This window comes from Anomaloglossus baeobatrachus, chromosome 11 (genome assembly GCF_048569485.1).
Source record: "Anomaloglossus baeobatrachus isolate aAnoBae1 chromosome 11, aAnoBae1.hap1, whole genome shotgun sequence".
NCBI lineage: Eukaryota > Metazoa > Chordata > Amphibia > Anura > Aromobatidae > Anomaloglossus > Anomaloglossus baeobatrachus.
Window position 1 is genome coordinate 170,838,327 of NC_134363.1, and position 17,514 is coordinate 170,855,840.

At 47.1% G+C, this 17,514-nt stretch overlaps 1 protein-coding gene across 2 annotated transcripts in view; it reads left to right on the top strand.

Moving 5' to 3' along the window:
- The window catches only part of DSCAML1 (DS cell adhesion molecule like 1), a 301,513-nt gene that overhangs the window by 199,860 nt on the left and 84,139 nt on the right, over positions 1 to 17,514 (top strand). The window lies entirely within an intron of this gene.

Here is a 17,514-nt window from a genome sequence, read left to right on the forward strand (position 1 = left end):
ACGTTGGACAGCAGTGTGAGCAGCCTCATCTTACCTTATCACCCTGGTATCTCCAGTATTGGATTAGATACTCGGGGTGGACAGCACTGTGAGCAGCCTCATCTTACATAATCACCCTGATATTTCCACTATTAGATCATATACTCAGGGTGGACAGCAGTGTGACCGGTATCTTCTTACTTAATCACCCCTGGTATCTCCAGTATTAGATCATATACTCAGGGTGGACAACAGTGTTAGTAGCCTCTTCTCACCTCTGCATCTCTAGTATCTCCAGTATTGGATCAGATACTCAGGGTGGACAGCAGTGTGAGCAGCCTCATCTTACCTCATCACCCTGGTATCTCCAGTATTAGATCATATACTCAGGATGTATTAAGTAAAAGTCGCTTATTGAAGCGATTTCCAAAGGATTCTGCCTGAAGACTTTATCACAATGCAGCAAAATCAGCTCCTCAATAGTCGGGTTATTTTGCAAGCAAATCTGCAGCAGAAACCCAACGTTCTACCTCCGCTTTCTGCTGTGGATTCCAGATCTTGATTGTTTTGAAAAGTATTTACGCAGTGTGACTATATATTTTTTTTTCTGCATCTATTTTTAACTGATATGATGCAAATATAGAACTCATTGCAAATAGTGGTGTTTTTACCGACTTTTTTTTTTTTTTTTTACTTGTTTTTTTTTTTATTTTCCCATAAACTTTTCTTTACTCACATGTAACACAAAAATAGTCTACATTAAATAATAAATCACTGCTCAAAAATGCAAAAAAAATCTCTTAATAGCCACAAAAAAACCCTGTGTGGGATGGAAGCAGCTATTAGAATATAAAAGCTTTTTTACTGCCAAGAGATCAGGTTTTGCTGAGAGAAAAAGTAAAAATGCAGTGTGAACATAGCCTTAGGCTACTTTCACACATTTTTTTTCCATCAGGCACAATTCGGAAAAAAGCGGATAAAACGGATCCGGCGCCGCATCCATTTTATCCCCATTGATTTGTATAAGCGCCGTATTGTGCCTGATGGCATTGCGTTGCATTCGGCTTTTGCCGGATCCATCGTAATTGGCTAATGCAGCATCCGGATGGAACGTCTCTTGTAACGTTTTTTTCTCTGACAAAAAAACGCATCGCGCCCGTACGCCGGAAGCCTATTGCTGCCGGATCCGGCGTAATGCGGCAAAAACCGGATGCGGCTGCCGGATCCGTTTTTTTTTTAAACTGAGCATGCTCCAATGTATTGTAAAAAAAATGTATCCAGAAAAAAAACGAACTGAACGGATGCAAAAACGAATGCGCCGGATCCGTTTTTTGACAGCTCAGGTGTACCGGATCCGTCAAAAAAAAAAAAAAAGAATCCGGCGCATCCGCTTTTGCATATTCTGCGCCGTATCCGTTGCATCAGGCACACGCCGGATGGTGCCTGATGCCAAAAAACTGATGTGAAAGTAGCCTTTAGGCTAGTTTCACACTTGCGTTGGGTTGAATCCGCTGGGTCCGTTGCTGCGTCGTTTTGACGCATCCGTTATTTTTGTGTTGTCAACGGATGCAACGGGTCCGTTATTTCACAGGAATCAATTAGCTGATTCCTATGAAATAACGGACCCATTGCATCCGTTCGGCGTCCGTCTAACGGAATGCGTCGGGTCCGTTTTTTTTTCATTTTTTTTTTTTATTCTGGGCATGCTCAGTAGAAATTAGCGGAATCCAGAGGCGGATTCCATTGTAAAACACTTTGCAACGGAATCCGCCACCATAGGGATCCATTATAACTATTGACTGATGTAACGGAATCCGCCGCTCGGCGTAATTTTAACGCAAGCAATTAACGTTACATGCTGCGTTCCTTCCGCCCAGCGGAAGCAACGCAGCATCGGCCAGCGGAAGCAACGCAGGTACATCTGTCGCAATTCGTCATCCATACAAGTCTATGGGAACCAGCGGAATCCGTTAACGGATTCCGCTGCTTTCCAAAACAGCGGATTGCGACTGAAGGGAAAAAACGCAAGTGTGAACGTAGCCTTAGTGAGATGTGAAATATTGGTGCTCAGCTTTGCTACATTTTGCTACATTTCTCTTTGCTACATTTGTTTACTTTGCTTCATGCATTATTGTGTAAAGTGCTGGAGGGGAAGAAAGCGCAATAGGGTCTTACCCAAAAACAGAGTGAAAATAAATAAGGGAACTTGCTCGCCTTATGAAGTTGTGTATCACAAACATTCTATTTTAATTCTATTGTGTAAACATTCTATTGTTTATTTGAACATTCTATTGTTTATTTGAACATTCTATTGTTTATTTGAACATTCTATTGTTATTTTACTCATTCTATTGTGTATTTGAAGCATCTTCCTGGTAATCAGTGCTCTTCTCCCACAGCCTTTCACACTCCCCTGTTTTACTTTGTCCATCCATCCTTCATAATGGAGATATACATATCCGACACTCCTATATACATATCTCCCTCCTGCTCGCTCTCGCGCTCGCTTTCTCTCATCTCCATCGCTCTCTCACACATATTCTCCCTCATCAGTGATTGGTGAAGCTTCTCTGGGCGCTGTTCATTTTGCAGAGGATGTAAATATGTCTATAAACTCATTAACTGCTTCACTGCCGGAGCGGCCATATTAGGCTCCATGCTGCAGTGTTCGGAATATTTGTAGACAAAGCGATTGTGGTAATGCAAAATTTCCCAGCCCCAATTCTTTGCTCGGGTCTTTCTTTTTGCATTACAATCCTAATTCCTAGATCAGATCATTCAGGGCTTTTTTTTATTCAGTCTTGATTATAATGTTGCGATTTTGTCTTGTCCAAACACCTTAAGACTATTCCTGATCTGTCTACACAGGCCGACGAAACAATCACTTGTTCTACGCTGGATCCTTTTTCTGCAATCCCGAATATCATTCTGTCCCCATATACAATCAGGTCATCAGTAACGATTATGGTTTTTGCGTAAACTATCCCTTCACCCAATGAATGAAAATTTCAATGATTGCCGACAGGTTTACGTCGGCGGATAATCGGTAGCTCGTCTAAAGGCGTCTCTAGGTTAGGGTTTTTTTATTTTAACATTGATTCTTTGGTTATCACCACATTATTTTTTTGTGATTTTTGGATCAGATAACGCTCCAAAAACCACTTCAAATACTCTTATACGCCATCAAAACGGTTTTAGCACCCTAATATCGGCCCCATGATGCGGCTTTCTTTCCACATTTCTTTATTCTGTGTGTAAACAGAAGCAACATATCAATCCTTGAAGCATTTCTGCTTGGAAAAAAAAACATTCCAAATTTTGATGTCTGAAACAATTGAAGCAGGAAAAAAGCAGAGTACACCGAAGCTGCATCCAAAATATCGTCAATATACCCACCCGAAAAACTTGCTTTTTTAATGTGGTTTTTAGACTTGAATTGCTCAACCAGGAAAATCCAATTAGAGAGACGTAAATAACAATCAAGTCCTTCATATTTTTTTTATTAATCTTTCCCTTTTCCTTTTTCATTTCCCTTTCCCATTCCCTTTCCCATGCCCTTTTCCTTTTCCTTTCCCTCTTCCTTTCCCTCTTCCTTTCCCTCTTCCTTTCCCTCTTCCTTTCCCTCTTCCTTTCCCTCTTCCTTTCCCTCTTCCTGTTCCTTTTCATTTTCCTTTTCATTTTCCTCTCCCTTTTCCTCTCCCTTTTCCTCTCCATTTTCCTCTCCCTTTTCCTCTCCCTTTTCCTCTCCCTTTTCCTCTCCCTTGTCCTTTCCCTTTTCCTCTCCCTTTTCCTCTCCCTTGTCCTTTCCCTTTTCCTCTCCCTTTTCCTCTCCCTTTTCCTCTCCCTTTTCCTCTCCCTTTTCCTCTCCCTTTTCCTCTCCCTTTTTCCTCTCCCTTTTTCCTCTCCCTTTTCCTCTCCCTTTTCCTCTCCCTTTTCCTCTCCCTTTTCCTCTCCCTTTTCCCCTTTCCTTTCCCCTTTCCTTTCCCCTTTCCTTTCCCCTTTCCTTTCCCCTTTCCTTTCCCCTTTCCTTTCCCCTTTCCTTTCCCCTTTCCTTTCCCCTTTCCTTTCCCCTTTCCTTTCCCCTTTCCTTTCCCCTTTCCTTTCCCCTTTCCTTTCCCCTTTCCTTTCCCCTTTCCTTTCCCCTTTCCTTTCCCCTTTCCTTCCCTTCTGTCCCTTCCCCTTTCCTTCCCTTCTGTCCCGATTCTTAAGTCACACATTCTTCCTTTTTATTTTACACCTACTTAGGTCAGGTCCTTATTCTTCCTTTTCCCTTCTTTCACTACCTTTCTACCTTCCACCTCACATGACCCTACCATCCCTTGCCCCTTCTCCCATTTGCTTCCCTTTTCCACACTTCTCATTAACCACTTATTTTTCACTCCACATCCAGTTTTCTTCTGGATTTCCCTTTATTCCATCCCCATTTTAATCATCCATCCCTATTTTCTCCACTTTTATTTCCTGTCCATCTTCTATAACCCCTTCCACCGCTCTCATCCTACCTAACCTTGTCCCAAATGTTGCCCTCCCCCTCCCTCCCTTGCTAATTTCCCCCCTTTCCTTTCTCTCTGCGCCACGGCAATGCTAATTGTTGTGATCAGATAGTAGCTGGTTGATGGGATTAGCGGCCTCCCTCCCCGCTCCTTAATACCCTGCCCTCCCAGGCTGTCGTTTTCTGGTATTAGCCCGTGTTCTCTCGCTCGCTTTTCTTTTTCGGCCTCCTTGGGAAGACTAATTAATTTATACCCGTAGCAGCTGATCTTATGAACAAGGCGCAGCTGTTCGGCTGGGATTATATTCCTGGGGAGATGGGCATACACGGGCAGATACTGGTAATGCCACCCTGGAAGCTTCCATCTCGGTGCCAACTGTAATGAATTGGTTAACCAAGGAGTCCAGATTTGTTCCCTCCATCGCTGCTGTTCTTCTGCCATTCTTCATCTTCTTTCCGCTGTCTCACACTTTACACCCCCTCTTCTGCTGTCTCTTTCTCGCTAACAACACTTCCTATCAGCCTCCTCCGTTTCCCCTTCATTGCCACTTCATGACTCTTTACCTTTTTCTTTTTTTTTTAACTTAACCCTATGTCCACGGAGAAGTTTCTGCCCCGATGTCCCTTATCCACCTGCACGGCGAGGCTCACCGGTGCTTGCGGTGTGGGGTCTAGCTCTACCCCTTTCCTTTCTCTTCTCCCTCTTCCTCTATCCCTCTTTTCGCTTGTCTTCCTCCTACACACTCTCCCCTTCCTCCCTCCCCCTCCTCCGCTGCTCTCTCTTCTCTCAGAAAATCCATTTAAATGCAATTCTATTCATAAGGCCCCTCTCATGCATGTCTAATGAATTTCAGGGAGAATGCTCTTGCAGTGTGGCCGAGTAGGGACCCAATCTGCAGAGTGTGTACAAGTCATTTGGTGCAAACCCTGGGTGTCTTCCCACTCTGATTACAGCTTAATTAGAAATAAAACCTTGTAGTCGGAGTAGCGAAAAGAGATCGTAGACTTTTAACCCCTTCCTTAGTGATCAGGATCATGCCAAGGGTTGGGCACCGGGCGCTCTGAACTTACGGGCCAAGATATACCAAATGGTCAGTGCATTGCCCGCATTACTCTGTGCATGTGAGTTCACTCCGTTCATTCCTCAATTTGGTGCATCGTCCGGCAGAATGGGGTTAAAAATAATTTTCTTTCATGGGAAAACATGCAAAAAAATGATATTCGTAAAGGCCAATTTGCAAAGTGTAAAACTGCATACCCCCGAATAACGGAGCTTACACCCAAAGATAAGAAGATACAGCCATTAACGTCTAAACTGCTGGCAATGAAAGGGAGTACACCCTTATATGAAAATGGTCAAATTGTGCCCAATTAGCCATTTTTCCTCTCTGGTGTCATGTGACTCATTAATGTTTCAGGTCTCAGGCGTGAATGGGGAGCAGGAGTGTTACATTTGGTGTTATCTCTCACACACTCTCTCATACTGGTCACTGGAAGTTCAACATGGCTTCTCATGGCAAAGAGAATCTGAGAAAAAGAATTGTTGCTCTCATAAGGATGGTCAAGGCTATAAGAAGATTGTTACCAGACTGACACTGAGCTGCATCACGATGGCCAAGACCATACAGCGGTATAACAAGACAGGATCCACTCAGAACAGGCCTCACCATGGCCGATCACAGAAGCTGAGGGCACGAGCTCAGCGTAATATCCAGAGGTCATCTGTTCAGAATCGACAAATGATTGTTACCAGGATTGCTGCAGAGGTTACAAGGGTGGGGGGGGTCCGCCTGTCAGTGCTCAGACCATGCGCCGCACAAAGCAGAGGTTACAGGGGTGGAGGGGTCTACCTGTCAGTGCTCAGACCATACACTGCACACTGCAGAGGTTACATGGGTGGGGGGTCCTCCTGTCATTGTTCAGACCATACGCCGCACACTGCAGAGGTTACAGGGGTGGAGGGTCCGCCTGTTAGTGCTCAGACCATACACCGCACACTACAGAGATTACAGGGGTGGAGGGTTCACCTGTCAGTGCTCAGACCATACACCGCACACTACAGAGGTTACATGGGTGTGGGGTCCTCCTGTCATTGTTCAGACTATACACCACGCACTGCAGAGATTAGAGGCGAGGGGGTCAACCTGTCAGTGCTCAGACCATACACTGCACACTGCAGAGGTTACAGGGGTGGGGGGTCCGCCTGTCCATGATCAGACCACACGCCACACACTGCAGAGGTTACAGGGGTGGGGGGTCTTCCTGTCCATGCTCAGATCATATGCCACACACTGCAGTGGCTGCAGTGAGTGCTGCTGGGAGCTACAGTTCATGGAGGGAACAATGAATGCCAACATGTCCTGAGACATACTGAAGCAGAGCAGGATCCCCTCCCTTCATATTCCAACATGATAATGACCCAAAACACCTCCAAGACCACCACTGTCTCGCTAAACAAACTAAAGGTAAAGGTTTTGGAGCAGCCGAGCGTCTCCAGACCTAAACCCTATGGAGCATTGCAAAGTCTAAAATCTATTCCAAAAAGGACACACATTAAGTCAAAATTAAGTGCAATAAAATGTATTTTGGAAATTTGCAAAATTTTCCTAACAAACTTTGGATTTACTTTGGAATCTTCCAGAGACTGCAGCGGTCTGTGTCCCGTATTAACCATCACAGCTCTGGATGTATCTTTTATGCCTTATACATCACTTTATGTATTTCTTTAGATTTTCTATTGCAATGATGAGTTATATTTCTGAAGTGCTACTCATTCAATTAGATATTTGTAAATAAAAAGGATATATCATGCAGAACATTAGTGATATGGAGTGTGATGCTAGACACCACTACGAGCAGTATGGATGAAAGGGTAGTCAGACAAGCCAGGGTCAGGAAACAGGAGGACACGACAAGACACATGAAGTAAGCAAAATAGCAGTCAAGTCACAGGCCAGGGTCAGAATTCCAGGAGAGTACGTATAGAATTCAGGAGCAGGCAGAGATGTGGTCAGGAATTGGTCAGAGGTCAGAAGCGAGGAGGGAAATGACAAGAACAGGAAGTAGGCAGAGATGGGTCAATCAACAGTCGAGGGTCAAGAAACAGGAGAAAACGACAGGACACATGGAATAATCAAAACCACAGTCAAGTCACAGGCCGAGAGTCAGAATTCCAGGAGAGTACGTATAGGATTCAGGGAGCAGACCGAGACATGGTCAGGAAATGGTCCGAGGTCAGAAGCCAGGAGGTAATGACAAAGACAGGGAGCGGGCAGAGGGAAATCAATAACAGTCCAGGTCGAGAAGCCAACATCAGATCACAAGCACAATCACAAGCCAAGAACACAACTGCAGAACCAGAGAGTACGACTGGCAAAGTGCAGGCAGAGCAAGCCCAGTAATGAAGCCTGCGCAATTGCCAGGAACGAAGAGCATCTGCATAAACATCTCCCAGAACCAGCGTGGAGCCTAGTGCTGAAAGACGACCTTTCTGCAGGTGCACAAGATACGGAGCAGAGCATTTCCAAATTCAAAATGCTCTGCACAAAGGAAACATGTAAGTGCTGGCTCAGCAGATGAGGAGAGCATGGCAGAGCATCACCAGTGTGCAAAATGCTCCGCACAGCGGAACTGTGACTCTGAGTTAGCCTTGATCTTTAGGATCTCATGGTTGATACATTGTATCTGTGCCGTGAATAGTGTCACTCAGGTGGAGCATCTTGTCTTCAGTTCCTCCTCTCTGCACCTCTCTTTTCTTCGCTCCTAATCCTCCGGCTTCTCTCTCCTCCTCCCCGGAGAACGCCCGTGCTGAGCGCTGCTCGGGGACTCCCCAATTCAGTTTTGACAAATGTCGATCGATCCAGATTGGCCGCCAGGGCTCCATCCAGCGCACATTAATCTGAACGATGGGGTGGCCTCCTCCCCTCCTGCTTCTCCTCTTGCTCACTTCATCCAAAGTAATGAGACGTTGGCCTCCTCCCGCCTCCGCCGCCCTCACCTCGCACTTTATTTTAACTGCTGCTGATCGATCCGCCGTGTTTGTTTTGGTATGGATTAGCTGCTAGAATAATATCACTTACACCTCTCGGATAGAAGTGCGAACGTTGGCTTTAATGTGCCGGCTGGAAATACTATGACACTAATATTACTTGATCTTAAAATCAAGAGTCTGGCAGAGAGGCATAATTTTCTGTCAACTCGTCTTCTTGATGAGGTCGGGGAAGGGACGGAGACTTATATATTTGATAGAAATGTATCCGAAATATGCTGAATGCAAAAAGAAATAGCGATCGCGGGTACAAGAGTAAAGCCTGGAACAATTCCCTCGAAACAGCGGAATGTAGAACCTCGGGCGCATAGACAATTTGCAACATTTCCACATATACAAAGGAGTGTGGGCGAATTTTTTAAAAATTAATTCAACCAAAAAATTCAATTTGGACCAAAGCGATTAATCTTGAATCGAAAGGGGTCAAAAAAATCAAACTTTGGACTTCCCTGTCCCAAGCGCTTCTATCCATTCTGCTGCCGCTGCTCCCCATCCGGTCCTCCAGTCTTCACTTTGGAACTTCTTCTGGCCTTTGTTCTTCTATTCGCGTCTTACCTGTATCAAGCCTCAGGTAGGTACAGGAAAACTTACAGAAGAGTCCAGAAGAAGATCAGAGGGTGGGTGAAAAAAAAGATCTGCAGCGAGGTCTGGAGCACCAGGATGAAGGAAGGAAGGCTGTGACAGCAGGACAGGTAAGGGGCAGGCCTGGGACAAGCGAGGGGCAGGCCCTGGACAGGTGATGGGCAGGCCTGGGACAGGCGAGGGGTTTATATGAAGACCTCCTTGGGAATAGCTCCTACATAGAGAGGCAGGTCTGGGACGGGCGAGGGGCGGGCCAGGGACAGGTGAGGGGTTTATATGAAGACCACCTTTGGAATAGCTCTTACATAGAGAGAGGAGCAGGCCCGGGGCAGGTGATGGGCAGGCCCGGGGCAGGTGATGGGTAGGCCTGAGACAGGTGATGGGTAGGCCCGGTACAGGCGAGGGGTTTATATGAAAACCACCTTGGGAATAGCTCCTACATAGAGGGACAGGTGAGGGGCAGGCCCGGGACAGGTGAGGGGCAGGCCCGGGACAGGTGATGGGCAGGCCCGGGACAGGTGATGGGCAGGCCCGGGACAGGTGAGGGGCAGTCCCGGGGCAGGTGAGGGGCAGGCCCAGGACAGGCGAGGGGCTTATATGAAGACCACCTTGGCAATAGCTCCTACATAGATAGAGGGGCAGCCAGGTGATGGGCAGGCCCGGGACAGGTGATGGGCAGGCCCGGGACAGGTGAGGGGCAGGCCCGGGACAGGTGAGGGGCAGGCCCGGGACAGGTGAGGGGCAGGCCCGGGACAGGTGAGGGGCAGGCCCGGGGCAGGTGAGGGGCAGTCCCGGGGCAGGCCCAGGACAGGCGAGGGGCTTATATGAAGACCACCTTGGGAATAGCTCCTACATAGATAGAGGGGCAGCCAGGTCAGGGGTAGGCCCGGGGCAGGTGATGGGCAGGCCCGGGACAGGCAAGGGGTTTATAAGAAGTCCTCCTTGGTAATAACTCCTACATAGATATGTCACTTGTTAGTATATAGGCTGAGAGGGGCGAGCGCTCAGTGGTGCCCCCCAGGGCAGCAGAATGATGCGGTTTGTCAGGTGTGAGGTTCACCATACAGGACACCGGTCTTTGCTGTTTGCTTTGGATGTCGTGTATTGTTAGAATTTGCACTAAGTGGCATGTGGGGAAGCGGCTACAGCTGATTTCTAGGTGGCCAAAGGATAAGCGGCTTTACCAAAGCTGGAGCTATGACTTGTCTGCCTAATCTTTGCAGCCTAATGAGTTGCTCTCTCGTTCTCGGTGTAATCTCCCTTCTGTAAAAGAAGCAATTTTCCCACATATAACTGTTTGATTACGGTATTGAATAGTCCCTCCGGGATGGAGCATATGAAGTTTATACATAAAGGGATTGTAGTTTGTAATATACAATATATACAATGCGGTCCGTGCGTGGACATCTCATAGGAGCAATGAACGCAAGTGACTGCTCGGATCAGGATCAACGCGGTCAATGTCCAAGTGTCACTTGCTGATTACGGCAGATTTAGTTACGACAACAATGTCACCAATATGTTGTAGTTTTGGCCCGAGTTGTTTTTTTTTTTTTATTAACAAGACTTTCTCACCATTTCTGGTTAAGCATGTAATGGTGTTAATAGGTCTGGCCAAAGAAGAAAGTCTCCATCTCTCAGGTCCACAGTGGAGATCTTCTGAATGCTGTGTGTTGTTTGCAGAAAAAAGAATCTATTACAAAATCTAGAGAACTATGAGACAAGGGGACGCCTTTTTCATCTATATTGTCATGGGGTGTGACGGGATCAAGGGAACTTAAACTGACCCTCAGGCTAGGGGAGCCCAGAGGTATGTCTAAAGGTGACGATGTTTGGGCCGCCTTTCTTACCCTAGCTCCTGAACAATCTTGGTCTAGTGGCCCCCTCCCTCCACCTAGGAAAAGGCCGGGACAGGAGTGGTTAATCCCACACAAATAAACAGACAGGGGAAGAACCAAAACTCAAACTCACAGCGATCACTCACGGAGGTATAGACAATATGTGATCAGGAGGAAACTAAGTTAGGGAGGAAATAATCAGACAACAAGAGTATTTCCACAACACGCCAAACGGCACACAGAAGATCACCAGCGACAGGATATCAAAGCACAAGCTATTATCGGCATGGGAGACCAGGCTCCACCATCATAAAAAGAGCGTAAGCGACTGTAATATGTGCAACATGTGACTCAAACAATAATCCACAGACTAGCAGAAATTAACTCCTGCAAGCCCGAATACTAACAAGAGCACAGCTGGTCGACGCCTGAGCCTGTCTGTGCAACGGGGGGAGTGTTTGACTCTGCTGTGTGAACAGCGTCAGGTGTCCTGACACTAGGTGAGTTTTGAGCCAGACACCGTGTGACATATATTTCCACGTGTTGCTCCATTCTTTTTGCTGTATAGATTTGTGGTGGCCCCGCTTCATCAAAATGGATGGATGGATGGATGGGAGATGGATGGATGGATGAATAGGGGGATGGATGGGAGATGGATGGATGGATGAATAGGGGGATGGATGGATGAATAGGGGGATGGATGGATGCATGAATAGGGGGATAGATGGGAGATGGATGGATGCATGAATAGGGGGATGGATGGATGAATAGGGAGATGGATGGGAGATGGATGGATGCATGAATAGGGAGATGGATGGATGGATGGATGAATAGGGGGATAGATGGATGAATAGGGGGATGGATGGATGGATGCATGAATAGGGGATGGATGGATGGATGGATGAATGAATAGGGGGATGGATGGATGGATGGATGAATGGGGGGATGGATGGATGGATGAATAGAGAGATGGATGGATGAATAGGGGGATGGATGAGGGATGGATGGATGAATAGGGGGATGGATGGATGGATGAATGGGGGGATGGATGGATGAATAGAGAGATGGATGGATGGATGAATAGGGGGATGGATGGATGGATGAATAGGGGGATGGATGAGGGATGGATGGATGGATGAATAGGGGGATGGATGAATGGAGGGGGATGGATGAATGAATAGGGGGATATATGGATGAATAGGGGGATGGATGGATGGATGGATGAATGAATAGGGGGATGGATGGATGGATGAATGAATAGGGGGATGGATGGATGGATGCATGAATAGGGGGATGGATGGATGGATGCATGAATAGGGGGATGGATGGATGGATGGATGGATGAATGAATAGGGGGATGGATGGATGGATGAATGGGGGGATGGATGGATGAATGAATAGGGGGATATATGGATGGATGGATGGATGGATGGATGGATGGATGGATGAATGAATAGGGGGATGGATGGATGGATGAATGAATAGGGGGATGGATGGATGGATGCATGAATAGGGGGATGGATGGATGGATGCATGAATAGGGGGATGGATGGATGGATGGATGGATGGATGGATGAATGAATAGGGGGATGGATGGATGGATGAATAGGGGGATGGATGGATGGATGGATGGATGGATGAATGAATAGGGGGATGGATGGATGAATGAATAGGGGGATGGATGGATGGATGAATGAATAGGGGGATGGATGGATGGATGCATGAATAGGGGGATGGATGGATGGATGCATGAATAGGGGGATGGATGGATGGATGGATGGATGGATGAATGGGGGGATGGATGGATGGATGAATAGGGGGATGGATGGATAAAGAGATTGATAGCTGATAGACAGATATACATGGATGTGGGTGGAGTGATGGATGGAGCGCTATGGAGATTGAGGTAGACAGACAATGCACAGTCTCATTATTTTGCACTTCCCGAATATCTTCTCACTACAAACATTGGGATGACAGCGTGAGCCGTTGTTGACCCTCCATCAGATCTCCTCATTAATCTCTTTCTCTCCACAAGTTTTCAGCCTGTGACAAGCGTAAAACGAAAAAATGATTATCATTATATGGCGAGTCTGAAGCTGTAAAGTGCATAATTCACGGCAACCCGTCATTTACACGTATAATGCGCCACTCACGCGGGCGTCTGGGCTGGACCTTACTCTCCGCCATTCCCTGACTAGTCCCATTCCCACTCTGCTGCCGGAATGACTGGGCTGTCAGACTCCCGGAGACCCCCTTCTCCTCCATTTGGGTTGTTACAGAATTCGCCTCCAATTTTAACCCTTTCACTTCTGCAAGGCATGAAAAAATGAATCTCTCCATACAAATCCCTGACAATCGCACATCTAGTTATGGTTGTCAGGCGCACTTTTGCTTCGGCAGAATAATGGAGCGGACGGGTTGGATTTTTCTTGGTCAGTTTCTATTATCAGATAAGTAGAGGTTTTGACAGTTCTTCATCCGCCCACCGTCACAGAAGTAAATGCGCGCGTGTATATTTTGGACCAAAACATAAATAATATTGGAATATAAATTGTATTTCCTTCCATTATAATGATTTCTGCCTAAATAGTATTGTATTTCTTCTTTTTTACTGTATTATACCCCGGAGCTGCATTCATAATTCTGCAAGCTTTAGAGCTAGTCTTTCCAGATTATAGAATTGTAATCTTAATACCAGGCATCATTCAGTGCAAGGAATAAACTCTTATAGGACCTCGGCTAAAATGTCCGAGCTTTGTCTGACGACACACTTCCTGACTGTTACAAAAGACAAGCATCAGAATTGTGAATGCAGCTCTGGAGGTCACTTTCACACTTCATTATTTTGCTTCTGTAAGCCAAAAACAAGAAGGGAGTTTACAGAGCGAAAAGTGCAGTAGAAGGTTGTGCACCTCTTGTATATTTTGGATCTATCTCTAGTTTTTGATTGCAAATACTGTTGATGAAACCAAACTCGGGGGCGGACATATTATGGTGCAACCTGGGGCCCTAGAGGTTCGGGGGCCCATTTCTACCTCCAAAGCTGATGGAATTGTGCATTATGATGACATTTTGGATAGCAGCTGTCTCGTTGGACACACCCTTTATAGCAGCTGTCTCATTGGACATACCCTTTATAGCAGCTGTCTCGTTGGACATCCCCTTTATAGCAGCTGTCTCGTTGGACATACCCTTTTATAGCAGCTGTCTCGTTGGACATACCCTTTATAGCAGCTGTCTCATTGGACATACCCTTTATAGCAGCTGTCTCGTTGGACATCCCCTTTATAGCAGCTGTCTCATTGGACATACCCTTTATAGCAGCTGTCTCGTTGGACATCCCCTTTATAGCAGCTGTCTCGTTGGACATACCCTTTTATAGCAGCTGTCTCGTTGGACATACCCTTTATAGCAGCTGTCTCATTGGACATACCCTTTATAGCAGCTGTCTCGTTGGACATCCCCTTTATAGCAGCTGTCTCGTTGGACATCCCCTTTATAGCAGCTGTCTCGTTGGACATCCCCTTTATAGCAGCTGTCTCGTTGGACACACCCTTTATAGCAGCTGTCTCGTTGGACATCCCCTTTATAGCAGCTGTCTCGTTGGACATCCCCTTTATAGCAGCTGTCTCGTTGGACATCCCCTTTATAGCAGCGGTCTCATTGGACACACCCTTTATAGCAGCGGTCTCGTTGGACATCCCCTTTATAGCAGCTGTCTCGTTGGACATCCCCTTTATAGCAGCTGTCTCGTTGGACATCCCCTTTATAGCAGCTGTCTCGTTGGACACACCCTTTATAGCAGCTGTCTCGTTGGACACACCCTTTATAGCAGCTGTCTCGTTGGACATCCCCTTTATAGCAGCTGTCTCGTTGGACATACCCTTTATAGCAGCTGTCTCGTTGGACATACCCTTTTATAGCAGCTGTCTTGTTGGACATACCCTTTATAGCAGCGGTCTCGTTGGACACACCCTTTATAGCAGCGGTCTCGTTGGACATCCCCTTTATAGCAGCGGTCTCGTTGGACATCCCCTTTATAGCAGCGGTCTCGTTGGACATACCCTTTTATAGCAGCTGTCTCGTTGGACATACCCTTTTATAGCAGCTGTCTCGTTGGACATCCCCTTTATAGCAGCTGTCTCGTTGGACATACCCTTTTATAGCAGCTGTCTCGTTGGACATACCCTTTTATAGCAGCTGTCTCGTTGGACATCCCCTTTATAGCAGCGGTCTCGTTGGACACACCCTTTATAGCAGCTGTCTCGTTGGACATACCCTTTATAGCAGCGGTCTCGTTGGACACACCCTTTATAGCAGCTGTCTCGTTGGACACACCCTTTATAGCAGCGGTCTCGTTGGACACACCCTTTATAGCAGCTGTCTCGTTGGACATCCCCTTTATAGCAGCTGTCTCGTTGGACACACCCTTTATAGCAGCTGTCTCGTTGGACACACCCTTTATAGCAGCTGTCTCGTTGGACACACCCTTTATAGCAGCTGTCTCGTTGGACATACCCTTTATAGCAGCTGTCTCGTTGGACATACCCTTTATAGCAGCTGTCTCGTTGGACATACCCTTTATAGCAGCTGTCTCGTTGGACATCCCCTTTATAGCAGCTGTCTCGTTGGACACACCCTTTATAGCAGCTGTCTCGTTGGACATCCCCTTTATAGCAGCGGTCTCGTTGGACATACCCTTTATAGCAGCTGTCTCGTTGGACATCCCCTTTATAGCAGCTGTCTCGTTGGACATCCCCTTTATAGCAGCTGTCTCGTTGGACACACCCTTTATAGCAGCTGTCTCGTTGGACATACCCTTTTATAGCAGCTGTGTCGTTGGACATCCCCTTTATAGCAGCTGTCTAATTGGACATCCCCTTTATGCAGCTGTCTCATTGGACATCCCCTTTAAAATGCTGGCGTAGTGATGATCACCCACTCTTAGCAAATCATTCAAGTCTAGCAATGCAACATCTGTGGACATTTTCGGCCAAAAACGCGTAGAAACCCTAAACACTGACCACACTGACAAACATATATGTATGAGATAGATATATATATCTATCTATCTATGTGTGTGTGTATATATAATATATATATATATATATATATATATATAATAAACCTGAAAGCATTCCAGGCCGCACTCCCAATCATATTTAGTGGGTGCTCGTGTCCAGGGATGGCAGCCCCTCAAATGAGAATACATAAAGCATTGGCACTCCAAATATGCAGACTCTTTGGAGTGTCGGTGCTTTATTTTTTAAGACTTTTTTTTTTAAAAAAAAGGTGCAAATTAAAAGAAGAAAGATCAAATGAAAAAACACCAAAGACTAAACAAAAAAAGGCGCAAATGGAATAATGAATGGGGCCCGTAGACTTGCATGGTGGCTATTCATCTGAACGGCGGACCCATCTAATTGGCGCAAATGGATGTGGGGGGTGACCGTCACCAAATTGCTGAGTCACTCTCATATAGTAATTAGTCGTGGTCAATCTCGTATGTGGCAGGTGGGCAGAGTATGTTGCGCATATATACTGTGCTATAAATGGTGATATGAATTATTAAAAAAAATTGGAAGCATTTAGGAAATGTAATAACCGCGCATATATCCAGTGTGATTCCAATGCATATGTACCGCCCTGGGGCTCGGCCGCAGCCGAGCCGCTCAGATCCGGACTTGTCGGTGGGTGGCTCGAGCGCCTCCGGACCCGGGGGTCACGTCGCTCTGAATGGAGGCTGGTGCTACGTGAGGGGTTTCGGTGGGGAGGTTCACGGCCGGAGCCACGGTTTTGGGTTTAAGTTCGTGACTCCACCCATGGGTCGTGGTGAGTGTGGACACCACCTCTGCCGTTGACTAAGCTCCCGGGGACTGTGTTGCGCAGCCAGGTGTTGACCCCTCCGTGGGTAGGGGGTTGGTGGTCCCAGGGCCCGGTTGCTGGGGTTAGGATGTGGGGGTGCGGGCATGTTGGTATGATGCGGGGCGGTGCGCGGCCCGAGGGCACTGTTGTACTCACTATGACAGATACACCGGAGTCTCTGGTAAACCAAAAAGATGGCGGTCGGTGCCCGCAGCCGGCTGCGTCTGGTCTCCCCACCCGGTTTGGTGGTCCCCGCCTTTCTCCTGCACCTCGTTTGTAGATTTTGACTGCCTGCGCTTCAGCAACGGGCGTCCGCTCTCTGGCTTTGTGTGTCGGGAGAGCCTGTTTGCCCGCAGACGCTGGCCCGTGGGATCTCTCTGCCTGTGCGGTGGCTTTCTATCCCCCTCGTTGGGCTGTTGCCTTCAGTCGGGACTTGGGTGGGAAAGAACCTAAGGTCCAGACCCCAATCAGTGAATTTAACTCGGTCCAGTGGCTTCCGGGCCTCGTTCTGTGTCTGAGTACCCCTCCTGGTGCTCCGGTTTCCAGTTGGTTCCCCGGTTCGGTACCGGTGGGCCACTACCCTGTCCCGGTCCCTTACGGTTCCCCCAGCTGTCTTCCTGGCTCCTGCAGGTGGCGACCACCGTCTGCCTCCTGGCCAAAGGGTGTCCAGGCTACGACCTAGACCCCTGTCAAACGTTTACTCCTCT